This window comes from Prunus avium, chromosome 1 (assembly GCF_965620075.1).
Source record: "Prunus avium chromosome 1, drPruAviu1.hap1.1, whole genome shotgun sequence".
NCBI lineage: Eukaryota > Viridiplantae > Streptophyta > Magnoliopsida > Rosales > Rosaceae > Prunus > Prunus avium.
In genome coordinates, this window is record NC_142284.1 from 44,784,136 (window position 1) to 44,790,930 (window position 6,795).

General features: G+C 31.2%; 1 long non-coding RNA gene across 1 annotated transcript; it reads left to right on the top strand.

Moving 5' to 3' along the window:
- Positions 1-4,298: 4,298 nt before the first annotated feature.
- Positions 4,299-4,900, top strand: LOC148297901 (uncharacterized). Its single transcript, XR_015825593.1, has 3 exons — positions 4,299-4,514; positions 4,640-4,689; positions 4,783-4,900. It is a non-coding gene; the product is annotated as an uncharacterized LOC148297901 (long non-coding RNA).
- The last annotated feature ends 1,895 nt before the right edge of the window (positions 4,901-6,795 follow it).

Here is a 6,795-nt window from a genome sequence, read left to right on the forward strand (position 1 = left end):
GGGCGTCGTACATCAGAAACTAGCACTGTATATTTGAGAAGACACTTTACAATTGAAGTCATGCATGCATGACAAGAAGTTTCCATTTTCATTTTAAATCTATTAGGTTGTTTGAAAATAGATTTAACTAGATTTGTAACTCAAGTGGTTAAGAGTATTTACTCTTACACCTGATGTCCGAAATTCGATTCCTCCATCCTTGAATATCACTTGTATAAAAAGAGAGTACACAGTGCAGAAGACGGACCATTAGTGCAATTTTGGGGCCTAAATCATAATGCCACAGTTGAATTTTTTATATTTTATAATAAAAGTGGTGAGAATTCCATGGCCTGTATCTTATATTATTGAATAAAAATAATATATATTAAAATATAGTGATTGAACTTATCATTTGTAATTTGTCAAAATATTGCCTAATAAAACATGTACGTATTTTATTCTTATTTTTCCCGTTCCATGTTTTACTAATTATGAAAGAATGTGAGAGGCTAAGATTATTTCTTACTTGTTGTAACAAAAATGCAAGATGGTGATTTTGCAATCTCTTTTCCAACTAGAACAACAATCAGGGGCGAACCCAATTAATGCCAACTATGGGCAGCTGCCCACACTTACCCAAAAACTTCAGCCATATAATCCCATTTAAATTCATTATTTTTAGGTCCTTCTCAAGTAAAGCCCCCACATAGCCCATTGAATTTTTTTAAGCCCCCAGATGAACGAAAGTCTGGATCCGCCACTGACAACAATTTCAAATAAAGATTTATGGGTATAGTAGTAAGCGAGGTGGTAGTACTCTTCATGTAAAGTGTTGTTCGAAATGTGAAGAAATTACAAAGGACACTCCAACTCAGCATGCAATTCTCTATAACAAATAATGTATGCAATAAAAGAATTTAGTAGCACTCGAGAGAACAAGGTAGACCAAAGGCAAACATTCCCACAAAAAAAGAAGAAGAAAAAATTGAACTCTCAATTGATTTACTATGAAATTTCTCTCTCTTCAATATCTACTTTGGAGATGTCAAAATTAGCAAATTAATATCTATAGGGCTCGTTTGGTACATAGGATTGGCTTGGACTGGCTTGGACTAAATTTAGTACCATGTTTGTTTTATCTAATCCTAGTCTTAGATGAGATTGCTAATACCGGGCCCACCAAAAACACCTCCTTAGGAGGGGACTATTAATCCGATGTGGAAATAGAGGATTAGCTAGTCCCAATGCTCACTAATGTATAAAATGCATATATTATATTGTAAAATTAATAACATATATTATTATTATTAAACTTACTTACACATATACTATAATGTACATATATGCATGTATATACACATAAACATATCATATATGTATATATGTATATATATACATATATAATATAATATATATATATATATACATATATACATGTATATTATTATTATAATATACCCATATACACATATACATATTAATATTATAATAATAGCATACATGTATATATGTAATATATATTATATATTATAATACATATATATATATATATATATACGTATATATACATATGTGTATATATATTATACCCATGTATGTATTATAGTATACATATACACACATATATACACATATACATTATATATGTATTATATATATTGTAATATATATATATACAGTCCCGATCTTTTGGACCACAGGAGTCCAAGAGATTGTGGTCACCCACCGTTAGATATTAATCCAATGGTTCAAAAAAATTTCTTAAAAGGAGTGCAGGAGTGAGTGAACCATTGGATTAATATCTAATGGTGGGTGACCACAATCTCTTGGACTACCACAAATCTCTTGGACCCCTGTAGTCCAAGAGATTGTGGTCACCCACCGTTAGATATTAATCCAATGGTTCAAAAAAATTTCTTAAAAGGAGTGCAAGAGTGAGTGAACCGTTGAATTTACATACAACTGTTGAATTTATAAAATACATATATATATATATATGTTTATATTATTTATAATATACATATATACATGTATATACACATATATGTCACATATATTATAAAATACATATGTACACATACATAATACATGTATTTATACATATATACATATACATAGATAGTTTTGAAAAAAAAAAAAAAAATCTAGTCCTAGTCCAAGCGTACACCAAACGCAGGATAAGTGTTATCCAACTTAGACTAAGCCAAGCCAAGCCAAGACAGTCCCTAAGCATAGTCCATGCCAAAACAGTCCCTAAGCATAGTCCATGCCAAAACAGTCATGTGTACCAAACGAGCCCATAAAGTATAAGCTAATGTAATTAGAAGGGTCCTTTTCTTTTAATTTTTTTTTTAATAAAAGCGTATCGCCGCGCGGCTATACTAGGGGTTGTTTTTTTTTTTTTTAGTTTTCAATAAATAGTATAGCCGCGCGGCTTTACTTGGGGTCGCTTTTTTTTTATAATAGTTTTTCAATAAATAGTATAGCCGCGCGGCTATACATTCGTGGCGCTGAATCACTAGGTCGGCGCTAGGCGGGTCCTTTTTTTTTAAGGGCTTGACCAATATAGGTCCCTACAATTTCTATTTCCTAGACATATACCCATCATTCTATAAATCTATGTGTACAACCCAATTTCAAACTTAAATGACCAGTAAGATAAAAGAGGTCATAGTATTCCTATGTTTTTGCATCGTTGCCAGCAGACTTCATATTTTATTTATAATTTATTCCGAGCATTTCATTAACTACCATAATTGTAATTAAAACTCCCAATTAATAGCATATCAATCACCCCATTTCTTTTGGTTGTCATTCCCTCTAACATATCGCCCCCTAAAATTGCAAAATCGAAAAAAATTTGTAAATTACATATCCAATAATGTACATATTAAAAATAAAAATAAAAATATAGGTATATTATTTACCAAAAAATTTTAAAAAACTAGGCTAGTTACTTTGTAATTGAAATTTCAGTACATTTTTCATAAATTAAAAATAGTTACGTTGTATAATTGAAATTTATGCACATTTTTTATAAATTAAAATATGTACTTTATTTAGAATAAAAAAATAATAAATTGTATACATTATTAGAGAAAAAAATAGGTACATTATTTAGAGAAAAAAAATAGGTTCATTTAAAAAAAAATCATAAAACAAAAAATAAATAGATTATCAAATTATTTTTCATAAAACAAGTAATAGGTACATTATTTAAAGAACAAAATAGATACAAAATTTAGCAAAAAAATAGGTTCATTATACTATGTAAATTGTTTTACTAGGTCATTATTAGAGAAAATAAAAAGGTACATAATTTGGAGTGAAAAAATAGGTTCATTTAAAAAAAAAATTATTTTCATAAAACATGTAATAGGTGCTTTATTTAGAGAAACAAAAGTTACATTATTTAGAGAAAAAAATAGGTACATTATTTAGAGAAAAAATAAGTTCATTTAAAAAAAAAATTCAAAAAACAAACAATAAATAGATTATCAAATTATTTTTCAACATAATTAGAATGTACATTATTATTCATAAAACTATAATAAAATAGATTACTAGTTGTATAATTCATAACAGGAAAACAACATAATTGTTTTATTAAATAAAACAAAACATTAATCACCTATAGATTACTATTATGTTAATGTTGAATTTGATATTTAATTTCAAACAAGTTTCTAAATTAATTCCTACATCCATTACAACCATTTGGAGATCTTTCCAAATACAACGTGTGTCATTAGTTACACTCCTTATAACACATTAACTTATGAATAGGGGTAGTTTTGGAATCCGAAAAATATAATAAATCATATTTTAAGTTATATTAGGTAATTTACTTAGTTGGATCCTAGTCATTGGGTATTATTTGAAAAAATTGGGTATTTTAAATAGAAAAATAAAGGGAAGGGTTGTAGGTGATTTAAAATGAATTTTATGGGTCTAAGCTCAATTTACTATTTTTTAAATTATCTATAAATAGTATAGCCGGTCGGCTATACTTGGAATTTTTTTAAAAATAAATGCGTATAGCCGTACGGCTTTACTGGGTCCTTTTTTTTTGGTGTTTTTTTTTATAAATAGTATAGCCGCTGGGCTATACGTGTTTGACACGTGGCGCCGAATAGCTAAGCGGGTCCTACCCTTTTTATTTATTAGATAGTATAGCCGTGCGGCTATACGCAGGATTTTTTTTTTTAAGAGTATAGCCGCGCGGCTAGACCCAAGATGTTTTTAAAAAAATGAGTATAGCCGCTATACTTGGTTTTTTATTTAAAATGTGTATAGCCGTGCGGCCTTACTGGGGCGTCCGAACGAGATCACCGAGATTGAGTTCCGATTATTATTTATCGGGACCGCCTGCCGCCGACAATGTTTACCGGCGAGCGATTTTTCTCCCTTGGGTGAGATCGTAGAATCGAAGATCATCAATGACTGCGAGTGACGCCGGCAGGCCCTGGTCCTCCGTCCGGATTCGTTACCTTCAGGAACGAAAGGCTAGGCCATTAGGGATGCGATCCAAGGTATGAACCACCAGAACCTTTATCTTAGGGTTAGTGTTCGTTCATCATCTTAGGGTAATTATTCAATTTCATTTGAGGGAAATTGTTCAATTTCATTTTAGGGTAACTATTCAATTTCGTTTCAGGCTATTATCCTAAGATGTCATTGCTTTGTTGTAATTACCAGGCATTAACGGTACCCCCTCTCAACAAAGCATAATTTCTTTGATTACTTCATTTCTGCTGCTGATATTTTGCAGAAACTGTTTGATGTGTAAGTATTTTTCAGGTCATGCATGGACTTCTGGTTATGGTTTTTCTGACGAGGATGAAGAGTTCCATTGGCTCTAATTAAGTGAGTACTTTTTATATTTTCAGCCTTAATTTTTAATTTTATTTTTTAAGTGCCCTTGAAGATTTGTGGTTGGGTCTCATTTTAAATCCTTTGTAATAGGATTTCACTGACTTGTTTTGGGGTGAATCTTGTGGTTTTGGTAAGATATAGCAATCTCCAGTCCTGTTAGATATACTTTCGATAGGATGCGCCTCTTTATTACTCTTCTTACTGAACAGTTTGTCAGTCTGTTTTGTTCAGATTGCATTTTGGGGGTATATTTGGTAGATTTCCTGGGATTTTTCTGATTACATTACAATCGTTGAAGCTGCTGGTAGTTAGCCTTTATTTTTAACATAATCCATAAAATACAGGCATAAAACATAATTGAATGAATATATATTACTGTATGCACGTTGGATGGTTATATGCTATCATACTTTTTTATCATCTGTTGATAATTATATTTTGGTTATGTGAAAACCTACATTTATTATTTCTTTTTAATTTGACTGTAATTCTGAATTTTAAGAGCTTTTCTGAGTTGTAAATGTTGATGATGATGGTTTAAGAGAGAAGAGGTTTGAAAAATGGTTGGTAGTGTTTAGGACAATAACTTAACTTGGAAAGAAATTTTTTTGAAAGAGTAACAAAGTAGTTTTATTTTATTGATTGAAATAAGAAGGGTACTGTTGTATTAATAACTGACACAAATTAATGTGCAAACAACCAATTAAAAATACCCGCAAGTGCACGAATCTATTGAGATATAGATTATGTAAGTACGGGGTCGATCCCACGAAGAACTGTCGGCTTCCTACAAGTTCTAATTTGAGTACGTAAAGAACACTTATTTAACACACCACAAAAGCACAATACAAATTGGAAACTAAAAATGAGTAATGAAAGGTAAAAGAAAAGAAACAAAACAAGAAACCAAAGAAAAACACAAACAGCACTTTTTATCACCCTTTTATCACCATTTGGACAGATTCGTTTCTCTATTTTTAGCTTCGAACTCTGTCCAGTTTTTGACCTATATCTTTCCAACCGTTTGTCCAAATTTCAAGCTCTTTATACGGTTGGATTCAGCACAGAAAAACAAAGAACACAATGCGAGCCAAAAGTAAAAAAAAGTTATGAAATAAACAAAATTCAAAGAAGAAAACACACAATGTTTCAAACACACACACACATACACACATTGGTGATTGGGGTGGGGGGGGGGGGGGTGTTTATTGATTTGAGTGACCTATTTCTAATGCATGAAAGTAAATGAACTTTAAATTTAAATGAGAATGGCATAGATGAGTTATCAAAGTGTGAAAGTACAAAGTAACAAACACTAGGGTTTCAGAATCCACCCTAAACAATCCTACTCAAGTTCATGAATACTCAAGTGATGAACTCTAAATGTGTTGATGAAGATGTTCGCAATCAAGACCGGGTTTAGTGGCTCAAGATGCATGATTCTCTCTAAAATAAGTAAAGTGCAGGGTTAGTGCTACAATACTTGTGCCCTCCCCATAACCGAACCTAGGTGTGATTAGTACTTCGATTCAATTACAAGGAAAACTCATTAAGTTCAAAGAGAATATGAACATCGCAAGAATCCTAATAGCATGGTGTTTACATTAGGCATTCAAGAAACCAATTCACATGGATGGTTCTTACTTCATCTATTTGTTACTTAGGAAAATATGAAGAATTCACACAATCCTAACAACCTCAAGAAGCATGCTTTCAAAGGTGATCAATCAAAGAAGAACATACATCAAGGATAGATTATTTTAGTGAATAGGAATTCATCAACAATATCTAGAAATTCATACACTCAAGCATCAAAACAATAGAGTAATCATGTTTAGGGCTTCAACCTAAGCCCTAGCTATGGAGTTTAGTTGCTCATATTTAATTCAACTACAAATTCAAAACAAAACTAGAAAGAGTTTACAGATTTTGGAAGTG